Below are 14,555 nucleotides of genomic sequence, written 5' to 3' on the forward strand. Positions count from 1 at the left end.
ACATGGATGAACCTGGAAACCATCATTCTCAGCAAACTGACACAAGAGCAGAAGATCAAACACCACATGTTCTCACTCATAGGCGGGTATTGAACAATGAGAACACATGGACACAGGGAGGGGAGCACTACACACTGGGGTCAGTTGGGGGGAAATAGGGGAGGGACGGTGGGGGGTTGGAAGCTGGGGAGAGAGAGCAAGGGGAGAAATGCCAGATGTAGGTGATGGGGAGGAAGGCAGCAAATCACACTGCCACGTGTGTTCCTATGCAACAATTTTGCATGTTCTTCACATGTACCCCAAAACCTAAAATGCAATAAAATAAATAAATGGGGAAAAAAAAATCTGGAGACAACAGATGCTGGAGAGGATGTGGAGAAATAGGAACACTTTTACACTGTTGGTGGGAGTGTAAATTAGTTCAACCATTGTGGAAGACAGTGTGGCGATTCCTCAAGGACCTAGAAATAGAAATTCCATTTGACCCAGCAATGCCATTACTGGGTATATATCCAAAGGATTACAAATCGTTCTACTATAAGGACACGTGCACATGAACGTTCATTGCAGCACTGTTTACAATAGCAAAGACCTGGAACCAACCCAAATGCCCATCGACGATAGACTGGATAGGGAAAATGTGGCACATATACACCATGGAATATTATGCAGCCATCAAAAACGATGAGTTTGTGTCCTTTGTAGGGACATGGATGAACCTGGAAACCATCATTCTCAGCAAACTGATAGAAGAACAGAAGATCAAACACTGCATGTTCTCACTCATAGGCGGGTGTTGAACAATGAGAACACATGGACACAGGGAAGGGAGCACTGCACACTGGGGTCAGTTGGGGGGAAATAGGGGAGGGACGATAGGGGGTGGGGAGCTGGGGAGGGATAGCAAGGGGAGAAATGCCAGGTGATGGGGAGGAAGGCAGCAAATCACACTGCCACGTGTGTACCTATGTAACAATTTTGCATGTTCTTCACATGTACCCCAAAACCTAAAATGCAATAAAATAAATAAATGGGGAAGAAAAAAATAAATAAAATGAACTTACAATCATGGAAGAAGGCAAAGAGTAAGAGGAGGAGGGGGAGGCCAGAGGAGGAGAAAGATAGTGAGGGGTAAGATACCACACACTTTTAAACAACCAGTTCTAATGAGAACTCACTATCATTAGAACAGCAAGAGGTAAATCCACCCCCATGATCCAGTCACCTCTGACCAGTCCCTTTCTCAAACATTGAGGATTATAATTTGACCTAAGATTTGGCTGAGGACGCAAATCCAAACCATATTCTTCTGCCCTGGCCCATTCCAAGTCTCATGTCCTTCTCACATTGCAAAATATAATCATTCCTTCTCAACAGTCCCCCAAAGTCTTAACTCATTTCAGCATTAACTCAAAAGTTCATAGTCCAAAGTCTCATCTGAGAGAAGGCAAGTTAAGTCCCTTCCACCTATGAGCCCATAAAATAAAAAACAAATTAGTTACTTCCAAAAGAAATGTGAGATTAGAGTTATGGGAGCAGGTAGATTGCTGCCTGAAAAGAGGCTATGAGCAAGATCATTTTACTAATGTCACTATTTTGACCACCAGGGCACTGGCACGCTCTGTGTGGTATCCTTTTTATCTACCAGGTTGCAGTGAGTCACATCACCCATCTTCTCCCCCTGAAGAGAATTCAGGAGATTTAAAGGACAAGGAAAAACAGAAACCAGAACAACAGGGAGAGACTTCTCTCCCCACTTAATTCCCTTCTACAGGGAAAAGAGAAGATTTTTTTTTCTAATGAGGCTAAGGACTGACTGTAGCCTTTTCCTCCCCCTATAGAAAAGCCATTGCCCTCCTTTCCTTCACCGGTAAAGGGACCTGCATCTGTTGGCCCCATTTAGGTAACAGCACCTCCCATCACCCCTTAGGAGACTGTAGGCTGCCCAAGGGACAGTTCTTGGATAAGACTCTCAGTAAGCAAACATCTGTATGATCACCTGGCCACATTCCCTTCACAAGCTTCCCTGCTGGAGGGCTGCCTCCAGGAGGGAAGGAAAGTGGCTGGTTATGCAAATTCTTACTCCCGACTTCCAGTATCGGCCTTTCTAGCCTTGTGCTTTTTCTATTTCCCTGGCGTACAGGGGAAAGCTGCATGCTGCCGCCTGGGTTTTATCCCAGAAAGCTCTGGCTTTCTTGCTGCCCACAGAGGCCCAGGGCAGGAGAGTTGCTAAGATGCCATGGAGTGTCCATTAGGTCTCTGACAGTCTAGACAAGCTGCCCCTTTCTGGGTTTGTGGTGATGGAGGGGAGTCCTCAGGTGGCTGCAGGCAGCCTGAGGATCCTCCTCGCCATGGTCACGTGCCTTAGTAACTGTGCCCAGAAAGCGGCCTGCTGCCTGCTGCGCTGCTGCTTTTCCTACTTCTGCCCTTCCCTGCCACCCCTCGCATGTCTCAGCTGACAAGCAATTCCTTGTCTTCCCTGCCCCCCAGGTAAAGGTCTAAGAAACAGTCCATGCGCAACCCCGATTTTACCAGCCTAAGGTGGGCAGAGGGGTGTGAAGCAGCCTAGAGTACAGAGCTCTGGGGGGGAAGCCCGCTAATGAGGGGCGCTCTCCCATAGCCATATGTTAAATGCTCACTAGGCTGAGGTGGGCGAGCTCTGCCAGCTGCTGTCACCGTCAGAAGATAGTCGCACCAGTGAGGAATGTTTGTTTCATTATTTTGTAAAATGTTTACAACACACTGTGGCTGGGAAACTCCAAAGCAGACCCTGTGCTGCATGTCTGCTCCTCCCCTGAGCCTCTCTGCTTAAGGGTAGTAAAAATAGTAATAAAAGCCTAGTAAATTTTTAGTACCTTACCTGACAGGGTTGGCTCCAGGCGTAGGTGGTCTGGAGGATGAGGAGACGGCTTCTCCCAGCCCGTTACCCTCTCTCCTCCTGCCTCCGTGATTACACACGCACCTTACCACCTGCTCATATTCTCGCCTGTTTCAGCCACTTATAGTCTTCCTTCCTCTGAGGGCAAGAGTAGCAACAGGTGGCAGGCTGTTAGAAAGAGAAGCTGCCTAAGGAGCCTGGAGCAGATGGGACGAAACCGGCCACAGCCCTACTTTCCCGAGCTCACTTCTAAGACATTTCAGCTAAGAGCTAATGCAAGAAAATGGCCAGCGCTTAAATACATTTTTTAAAGTTTTTTATTTCTTTTGCATATGTAAGCTAACTCAATGCATGTTTATTTTTTTGGCGACTTGTAGTCACGTTCTAATAACTTTCTAAGATCAGAAAATATGGTAAAAATTATTTAAAATACTCATCCCTTCCATGCCTTAGTTTAGCAGGTAGGCTTTATCTTTTGACATTTCTGTATTTTATGTGCTATTTACCTGTCTCATAATCCCTCTAAACATATACAAAAAAACACAGATTTAATAGCTTCTCTTCTCATAAAGGGATGCCAACGTTGTGTTGAATTATCAAGATATAACCCTGCTATTCTTTTCCTACCATTAAGCAAGGAACTATTTTGTACTCTCTTAGCTTGTGATCTTGACTGGCAAGTAGCAATGGCTGACTTTATTGGTAATATCAGCTTTCATATACCAGCCTTTAAGCTCCTAAGCTTTTTGCAAATTGTGCCTGTTAAATTTGTATCTATTCTGTCTCTAAGCCCTTACTTCATGTTGCCGGTCTTTATAGATGGTTCAGTAAAAACTGAAAAGACAGCTATAGTGTGGCAAGATGCCCTGCAAAATTGGCAACACAAAATCCAGAACATTTTAAAACTATGCAACAGGCAGAGTGCCCTAATATTGGCCTTACAAACTTTTCCTCACCAAGACATAAATATAGTTAGTGATTCCACATATGCGGTGTATAACATTATTTATTTAGATCTTGCACATGTGAAGGGCATTACTAATGAATGTTTACTAACATTGTTTCTCTCAGTGCAAGAGCTCCTCTGTGCCTGTCGTCACCATCTTTACATCACATATATTCACTCTCATTGTAGGTTACCTTATCAGGAGGGAATGCTCAAGCTGATGCTCTGGTGTGATCACAGATGTGATGTGCAGACTTTCTACAGTTTTTGCAAGCTCAAGCTGATCACACTTCTTTTCATCAGAATGCCCGCAGCCTTAAACAACAGTTTCATTTGACACTTGCACAAGCTCGCATGATTATTAAGACTTGTTCCGATTGCCAAAAGCATTTTCTCTCTCCTTCTTCCTTAGGACTTGGGGCCAGCCCACGAGGTCTGGTGCCTAATGCTATCTGGCAAACTGATGTTATTCAGTATCCACCTTTTATACGTTTCAAATTTATCCACATTACCATGGACACTTATACAGGTTTAATACATGCTACTTCCCAAACCAGAGAAAAAAACTAAAGATAATTGCACATTTGTTTAAATATATTATAACTTTATGCCTTCCACAAACTATAAAAATGAATAATCGATATTACTATCTTAGTGTTCAGCTTATATATGCATTGCAACTTTAACACATATAACACAAAACTGGTATGTCCTATATCTCAACCAGTTAGACCATTATTGAATGAACTTATCAAACTCTTACAGTATATCTTAGTAAACGAAAAAGAAGGAATATAGGGCTCTCTCCTTGAGAACAGGACCTGTCATTGGAGAATCAGCCAGCAATGATGGTAATGACTCAGAAGGCACCTGACATTACCTGAGGACAGCTAAAGAGATTGGATCAACAAGCAACTATCCAGCTTTCTGCCAGGGGAGCCCCTGCAACTGCAGAAAACTGGTTTATTATGTATCTGGCAGTAATTGGGGAAGCTTCTGAGAAAGTAAGACAAACATGGTTGTTGGGGTGGCTGGTAATTCTTGTCCATTGCCAAGTGGGATCAGCTAAAGAATATGTTTATTGGAGTCATGTTCTAAATCCGCCTGTTTTTAATGTTATTACATGGTGGGATGCTGACTCGCCTTTGTCATCTAATGATACTTCTTGGACAAAAGGATGATGGATGCCCTATCTTACCCCTTAACTGAAAATTGGATACAAATTAAACTTAATGACTTCTTGACTTTACTGTATAGTAATCTCTCTCTTTGTTTTTCCACAGTAACACATGGTAAGTGGTTTACTCTCGTTTCCCGGGAGTATCTTTACTATTAGTGCAAAAGGGACAGTAAGTTTATACATTTGACCTTTATTTCTGCTCTTACCACTAATCTTACTGAGGTCTCTAATGAAGCTGCACACGTGCCTGGTCTTCTGCTATGCAGTCCGAGTAGGGACTGGAGATAGAAGTTTGAGGCCATCCGTTCATCTCTATGCAGACAACCTGTGCAGCGCCAAGGGCCTCTGTTTAATAATGGCACCTTACTTGATTGGGGTCCTCGTGGTTATCTTATGTCTGCAAATCAGACTAGGGTTTGGGAGTCGCTCCAATAGTTTTATTGCCTGGTCAGAGTATGGGCTTTCAGGATCAATACTATATCTAAAAGGAAAACAAGCTTTAAGCCCTGATCATACCCCATTTGGAGACTAGGTCTTCCTTTTCCGAATAGGTTCCCTCAAATGCTGAGTACATTACTAGTGATGGCAACTACACCTTCTTTTGCACAATAATGTTACTGACACAGTCTTGATTAGTACTACTCACCCTTATATGCTTCTGTTTGGGCAAGGTGTTCCTAACATAGAGCAGAATCTATCCTTTTATAGTATTAATGTGTCTTCCAGTAGCTGGTATGCTACATCCTTGTCTCATCAAAATGTCGTACAGTTAAATATAACCTATGTCATGATCTTAATACAGTAAGCAGGATTGTGTCTCCCTGTAAATTTAACCCAGAACTGGGAAGGAAATTCCACCTGGCAGTAATTTAGAAAAGCACATCTGCAAGGGGATTATCACAACCATTTGTCTTCTCATATTTCCACTCTTGAGTGTGAATTAAAGAAACAACTTGAAGAATGGTTGCAGTAATTACAAATGCCCTTCAGCAATTACAAGAAGGCTTTCAATGGTTAAATCCAAATATTTGGTTGTCTGGGTTAAACATGCACATTTGGTTGATGGCCGCTACACTTACTCTTTTTTATATCTGCAGATGGCTTTGTGCTATCACCTGATGTATCTATGACCAGAGAAGAACAATAGAAGTTTACCTTGCATTAAATAACCAGTACGCTCTAAGAATTAAAGAAGGGGGAGGTGTGGGGAAATGGCGCATGGCAACATATTCAAGCTTATGAACATGGCATTTGAGGTTGGGGTATAGGAAATTACTGAGGCACTATATATGTTATTTGTGCATGGAAATTAAATTCCTTGACCCTGAAAACAGGACATAGATGGAGTGTGTGGTGTGATAAGGAAAGCTAAAAACAGCCTCCTGAAAATGCAGTTTGAGTATGTACAAGGTCACAAGTGCCTCAGCGACCCACGAGTATGTACAAGGTCACAAGTGCCTCAGCGACCCACCTCAAATAACCATCTAGTGGAGGTTTGATACAAGCCCTTTCAATAAACACTTTGTGGACAGATGCTGGGGTGGGAACTCTCAGAAGAGCTACCCCCTAGCCCCGCTCAGCTGGAATTGTCTTTCAGTACTTTGTTCTTGGCATTCACTGCAAGCTATAAGTCTGCGATTGGTTCCCTACAAAGAATAAATGAGAAAGTGGTAGAAAAAAAGAAGAAATGGAAATAAGCTGGATGGAGAGTGAGTGATACTTCTCTGAGTGTACCATTAAGAACTCAGTTTCTTTTACAATAGCTGCAAAAATAAAATACCTGGGAATATACTTAACCAAGGAGGTTAAGTACCTACAAGAAGAACTACAAAATACTGCTGAAAGAAATCATGGATGACAGAAAAGGGAACACATCCAATGCTGATAGCCTGAAAGAATCAATATTGTGAAAATGACCATACTGCCCAAAAAAAGTCTACATATTCAATGCAATTCTTATTAAAATACCAACATCATTTTTCACAGAATATTTTTAAAAAGTCCTAAAACTCATACTGAACCAAAAAGAGCCCAAATAGCCAAAGTATTCTTAAGCATAAGGAACAACTGAGGCATTACATTACTTCATTATTTCTTGATGTATCACATTACCTGACTTCAGATTATAATACAAGGCTGTAGTTACTAAAACAGCATGGTGCTGATATAAAAGCAGACAATAGACCAATGGGAAAAAACAGGGAACCTAGAAATAAAGCCAAATACTTAAAACCAGCTGATTTTTTACAAAGCATACAAAAAAAAAAAACTGAGAAAAGGACAATCTATTTAATAAATAGTGCTAGGAAAACTAGATAGTCACATGTAGAAGAATGAAACTAGATCCCCATCTTTTCACCTTATACAAAAATCAACTCAAGATAATCAAAACCTTAAATCTAAAACCTGAAACCCTAATTCCAGAAGATAACTTAGGAAAAACTCTTCTGGACATTGGCCCAGGCAAAGAATTCATGATTATGAACCCATAAGAAAATGCAACAAAAACAAAAATAATAAATAGGACATAATTGAACTAAAAAGCTTCTGTATGGCAAAAGAGATAAGAAGCAGAGAAAGCAGGCAATGTACAGAATAGGAGAAAATATTTGCAAACTATGCATCTGATAAAGGACTAATATCCAGAATCTACAAACAACTAAAATAAATCAGCAGGAAAAAGATAACTAATCCCATCAAAAAGTAGGCAAATGAGATGAACATGCATTTCTCAAAAAAAAAATTACACACACACACACACAAACACACACACACACACACACACACACACATACAAATGACCAACAAATACATGAAAAAATACTTAACATCACTAATCATCAGGGAAATGCAAACTAAAACCACAGTGAACTGCCACCTTACTATTGCAAGCATAGCCATTATTAAAATGTCAAAAAAAAAAAAAAACAACAGATGTTGGTGTGGTTGTGGTGAAAAGATAATGCTTGTACACTTCTGGTGGTAATGTAAATTAGTACAAACTCTGTGAAAAATAGTATGTAGATTTCTGAAAGAACACTAAGCAGATATACCATTTGATCTAGCAATCCCACTACTGTTATCAACCCAAAGGAAAATAAGTCATTATGTAAAAAAGATACCTGCATGTGTAGGTCTACTAGAGCACAATTGCAAATATATAGAACCAACTTATATGCCCATCAACAAATGAGTGGATAAGAAAAGGTGGTATAGCATTCCTATAAACTAATAATGGAATAACGGAGAGCTAAATCAAGAATGAACTGCCATTCACAATTGCTACAAAGAGAATAAAATACCTAGGAATACAACAAAGGATGTAAAGGACCTCTTCAAGGAGAACTACAAACCACTGCTCAAGGAAATAAGAGAGGACACAAACAAATGGAAAAACATTCCATGCTTATGATTGGGAAGAATCAATATTGTGAAAATGGCCATACTGCCCAAAGTACTTTATAGATTCAACACAATCCCCATCAAGCTAGCAATGACCTTCTTCACAGAACTGGAAAAAAACACCTTAAACTTCATATGTAACCAAAAGAGAGCTTGCATAGCCAAGACAATCCTAAGCAAAAAGAACAAAGCTGGAGGCATCACACTACCTGACTTCAAACTATACTACAAGACTACAGTAATCAAAACACCATGGGACTGGTACCAAAACAGAGATATGGACCAATGGAACAGAACAGAGGCCTCAGAGGCAATGCCATACATCTACAACCATCTGATATTTGACAAACCTGACAAAAACAAGCAATGGGGAAAGGATTCCCTGTTTAATAAACGGAGTTGGAAAAACTGGCTAGCCATGTACAGAATGCAGAAATTGGACCCCTTCCTGACACCTTACATTAAAATTAACTTCAGATGGATTAAAGACTTAAACATAAGGCCTAACACTATAAAAACCCTAGAAGAAAACCTAGGCCAAACCATTCAGGACATAGGCATAGGGAAGGACTTCATGACTAAAACACCAAAAGCACTAGCAACGAAAGCCAAAATAGACAAATAGGATCTAATTAAACTCCAAAGCTTCTGTACTGAAAAAGAAACAATCATTACAGTGAACCGGCAACCAACGGAATGGGAAAAAAATTTTGCGATCGACCCATCTCACAAAGGGCTAATATCCAGAATCTACAAAGAACTAAAACAGATTTACAAGAAAAAAACAAACAAATCCATTCAAAAGTGGGTGAAGGATATGAACAGACACATTTCAAAAGAAGACATATATGAGGCCAATGAACATAAGAAAAAATGCTCATCATCACTGGTTATTAGAGAAATGCAAATCAAAACCACATTGAGATACCATGTCATGCCAGTTAGAATGGTGATCATCAAAAAATCTGGAGAGAACAGATGCTGGAGTGGATGTGGAAAAATAGGAACACTTTTACACTGTTGGTGGGAGTGTAAACTAGTTCGACCATTGTAGAAGACTGTGGCAATTCCTCAAGGATCTAGAAATAGAAATTCCATTTGACCCAGCAATCCCATTACTGGGTATATATCCAAAGGATTATAAATTGTTCTGTTATAAAGACACATGCACACATACGTTCATTGAGGCACACTTTACAACAGCAAAGACCTAGAACCAACACAAATGGTTCCAACTCATCGATGATAGACTGGACAAGGAAAATGTGGCACATATATACCATGGAATACTATACAGCCACAAGAAAGAATGAGTTTGTGTCCTTTGCAGGGACATGGATGAATCTGGAAACCATCATTCTCAGCAAACTGACACAAGAATAGAAAATCAAACACCACATGTTCTCACTCATAGGCATGTGTTGAACAATGAGAACACATGGACATAGGGAGGGGAGCATCACACATTGGGGTCTGTTGGGACTAGTAGAGGGACAGTGGGGGGTGGGGAGATGGGGGAGAGATAACATAGGGAGAAATGCCAGATATAGGTGACAGGGGGATGGAGGCAGCAAACCACCTTGCCATGTATGCACCTATGCAACAATCCTGCATGATCTGCACATGTACCCCAGAAGTTAAAGTACAATTTAAAAAAAGGCAGTATATATACGCTATGGAATACTACACAGCCATAAGAAAAAATTAAATAATGTCTTTGCAGCAACTTGGATGGAGCTGGAAACCATTATTTCAAGTGAAGTAACTCAGGAATGTTAAGCCAAATACCATATGTTCTCAATTATAAGTGGGAACTAAGCTATGGGTATGCAAAGGCATTCAGAATGATATAATGGACTGTGGAGACTCAGAAGGGAGAGGGTGGGAATGGGGGTAATGGATAAAAAATTACATATTGCGTACAGTGTCTCATACTTTGGTGATGTTTTGGTGATGGGTGATATGGTTTGACTCTGTGTCCCCACCCAAATCTCATATTGAATTGTAATTCCCAATGTTGGGGGAGGGACCTGGTTGGATGTGATTGGATTATAGGGGCTGATCTTTCCTATTCTGTTCTTATGATAGGGAGTGAGTTCTTATGAGATCTGATTGTTTCAAAGTGTGTGGCACTTCCCTCCTTATTCTCTGTCTCCCCTGCCACCATATGAAGAAGGTCCTTGCTTCCCCTTTGCCTTCCACCATGATTGTAAGCTTCCTGAGGCCTCCCAGTAATGCTTCCTGTGTGAGTCAATTAAACCTCTTCTCTTCACAAATTACCTAGTCTCAGGTAGTTCTGTATTGCAATGTGAAAACAGACTAATACAGAAAATTGGTATCAGGAATGTAGGGCATCACTATGAAGACACCTGAAAATGTGGAAGCAACTTCGGAACTGAGTAATGGGCAGAGGTTGGAACAGTGTGGAGGGCTCAGAAGACAGGAAAAGGTGGGAAAGTTTGGAACTTCCTAGATACTTGTTGAATGGTTTTGACAAAAATGCTGACAGGGATATGGACAATGAAGTCAAGGCTGATGTGGTCTCAGATGGAGATGAGGAACTTATTAGGAACTGAAGTAAAGTTCACTCTTGCTGTGCTTTAGGAAAGAGGCTGGCAGTATTTTTCCCATACCCTAGACTAGATTTGTTAAGCTTTGAACTTGAGAGAGATGATTTGGGGTATCTGGCAGAAGAAATGGATAAGCAGCAAATTATTCAAGACGTGACTTGGCTGTTTCTAAAATCATACACTGATATGTGTGAACAAATCAATGGTCTGAAATTTGAACTTTGAAAGGGAAGCAGAAAATAAAAGTTTGGGATATTTGCAGCCTAACTATGTGGTAGAAAAGATAAAACCATTTTGTGGGAAAAAATTCAAGCCAGCTGCAGAAATTTGTATAAGTAACAAGAAGCTGAATGTTAATAGCCAAGACAATGAGGAAAATGTCTCCAGGGTATTTCAGAAACTTTCATGGCAGCCTCTCCTATTCCAGGCCTGAATGCCTAGGAAAGAAAGATGGTTTTGTGGGTTGGGCCCAGGGCCTCGCTGCTCTGTACAGCCTTGGTACATGGTGCCGTGCATCCCAGCAGCTCTATCTCCAGCCATGGCTAAAAGAGGCAAATATACAGCTTAGATTATGTCTTCAGAGGGTGCAAACCTCAAGCCTTGGTGACTTCTGTCCTTTGAAGTGTGCTGTTGGGCCTGTGGATTTATAGAACACGAGAGTTGAGGTTTGGGAACTTCAGTCTAAATTTCAGAGGATGCATGGAAACACCTGGATGTCCAGGCCAGGATTCCACCACAGGAGCAGAGCCCTCAGAGAAAACTTCTTATTAGCGCAGTGTGGAGGTGAAGTGTGGGTTTGAAGCCTTCATACTTACTCCCCACTGGGACACTGCCTGGTGGTGCTATGAGACAAGAACCAGTGTCCTCCAGACCCCAGGATGGTATATCCGCCAACAGCTGGCACTGTGTGCATGGTAAAGCCACAGACACTCAATGCCAGCCTGTGAACACAGCTGCAGGCACTGGGCCCTCTAGAGCCACAAAGGCACAGCTGCCCAAGGCCTTGGGAACACACCCCCTGCATCAGCCTAACTGGTTGTGAGACATGGAGTCAAAGGAGATTATTTCTGAGCTTTAAGATGTAATGGCTGCCCTGCTGGGTTTTTGACTAGCATGGGACCTGTAGCCCCTTTATTTTGGCCAATTTCTCCCATTTGGAACAGGATCATTTACCCAATGCCTGTACCTTCATTGTATCTTGGAAATAATGAATATTTTTTTATTTTACAGGCCCATAGGTGAAAGGGATTTGCCTTGTATCAGATGAGACTATGGACTTGGACTTCTGGGTTAATTTTGGAAAGAGATAAGACTTTGAAGGACTGTTGGGAAAGCATGATTCTATTTTGAACTGTGAGAGAGACATGAGATTTGGGAGGAACCAGTGATGGAATGATATGTTTTGGCTGTGTGCCCACCCAAATCTAATGTTAAATTGTAATTCCCACTGTTGGGGAGGGACCTGGGTGGAGGTGATTGGATCATAGAGATGGATTTCCTCCCAGGCTTTTCTCATGATAATGGGTGATTTCTCATGAGATCTGTTGGTTTAAAATTGTGCAGCACTTCCCCCCTCACTCTCTCTTCTGCCACCATGTGAAGAAGGTTCTTGTTTCCCCTTCACTTTCTGCCACAATTGTAAGTTTCCTGAGGCCCCTAGTCATGCTTTCTGTTAAGCCCAAGGAACTGTGTGTCAGTTAAGCCTCTTTTCTTCATGAATTACTCAGTCTCAGGTAGTTCTTTATAGCAATGTGAAAGTGGACTAATGGGTACAATGGGTGCAGTAACATCTCAGACTTTAGCACTATAAAATTCGTCTATGTAACCAAAATCTACTTGCAGCCCCAAAGCTATTGAAATATTTTAAAAAGATTAAGGTTAGCACCATCACTAATAAGACATATCAACATCAAGAACCCCTGACACAATGCATTGATAAGGATGGTATTTGGGGTGAGATTTTCCTGCCAAAAATTGTATAACCTGAATCTAATTATGAGATAACAGCAGACAAATCCAACTGGAGAGACATTTTACAATGCAACTCACAAGGAAAGACTAAGACTAGAGAGAACTAAGGAGACAGGACAACTCAATGCAGTGTGAAATTCTGGATTGGATCCTGAATCTGGAAAAGAACATTAATGGCACAATTAGTAAAATTCAAATTAGATCTCTAGTTTAATTAATAAAATTGTACCCACAATATCCTTGTTTTGACACTTGTACTACCATTAAGTAGGCTGATAAGAGGATGCTGGATGAAAAGGTATATGAGAACATTCTGTACTCTTTTGTGACTTTTCTGTAAATTTAAAATTACTTTAAAACAAAAAGTTGAAGAAAAAAGAAACCTAAATACCAAAGTTGTCAAATAAGTAGGAAAAAATATAAAAATAAAATAGTTCCTAGAATTAGACTCTTGAAATAGAACATGAGGGTGGCAGAGGAAAATGAACTTTACTGCTGAAAGATGTAACTGAAAATGTCTGTGCTACTCTTTAAATGAACTGTAGAAAATCATTCCATCACTTTTTAATTTTACTGTTTGGTTATTTAAGAATGACTCAGTATTTTGATTAAATCTTTACTTGGATTAATTTATCTCTTGATTTCTACTATAATCAACAGCAGGAAGTAAAAAGATACTTCAAGGAAGCAGATTGCTTTTCAAGCAAAGTACTGGGCTTCTTCAAGGGAAATATCCTCAGTTTCATGTTCCAGTTGTTATCATAACATGTAGACAAGGAATTCTGAACTTGCAAACAAAATTATTTAGAAAAAGAAGCAAATTAGAGTTTTTGCTTCATGAGCCATTGTTTCTCTCCAAGAAGTTTTGAGGTTTCAGGATATTTAGTTGATATTGGAGATAAGATCAATCATTTATTAAATGAATAATATTCATTAAATTTTTGTTACTTAGTATTTCATGTATTCCTAGATGTTAAAGAAAAATATACATAGCCTGGGATAAGCGGAAAAATGACACACTATCACATGTTTTTTCTTAAATATTTTATTACTGTATAGAAAATGTAAAATTATAGGAAGTAATAACATCAAGTTTTCCCAGCAGTTAAGGGTGGGTAGCAAACAACTTGGGTTGTGGTCACCATAGTGACCTTATACAATAACAATGAAAAGAATTTCTTGATTTCTATAAGAAGCCTTCTACTTTCCAAATCTTCTTGCCATGGTTGCTGGCAATTGAATGGCTTTACTAAGGAACAAGATTTTATTTCCTAATTATCACAAATCAGAGAAAAATAAATAAAATACTTAAATTATACCAAAGAATACGTGACTAATAGCAGATCCTATTTTCCAAGATGACCATGAATGTAAGAGAAACACAAAAGATAACAGGTACATTATCTTTTAATTAAAATATTGATTATTTATTTCTTTAAATGCTTATCTGACAAAATGAGAAAAAAAAGATAGGGAAAATAATAATAATGAGTTCATTTTTACTGAGTTTTTACTCAATTACCAGGCATTATTGTTCTAAACACTTTTAGGCATGAGTTGATTTAATCTCCAAATAATGCAAGGGATAGGCATTATTATCCCCATTTT

At 40.0% G+C, this 14,555-nt stretch overlaps 1 long non-coding RNA gene across 1 annotated transcript in view; it reads left to right on the forward strand.

Moving 5' to 3' along the window:
* LOC116538698 overlaps positions 1-11,337 on the forward strand; it is a 21,951-nt gene extending 10,614 nt beyond the window's left edge. Inside the window, exons 2-3 of the long non-coding RNA XR_004263749.1 lie at positions 2,491-2,496; positions 11,239-11,337. This is a non-coding gene — a long non-coding RNA (uncharacterized LOC116538698). The remainder of the gene's footprint in view (positions 1-2,490; positions 2,497-11,238) is intronic.
* The last annotated feature ends 3,218 nt before the right edge of the window (positions 11,338-14,555 follow it).

The sequence above is a fragment of the Sapajus apella genome, unplaced genomic scaffold, assembly GCF_009761245.1.
Source record: "Sapajus apella isolate SASKATOON/1434 unplaced genomic scaffold, GSC_monkey_1.0 scaffold122, whole genome shotgun sequence".
NCBI lineage: Eukaryota > Metazoa > Chordata > Mammalia > Primates > Cebidae > Sapajus > Sapajus apella.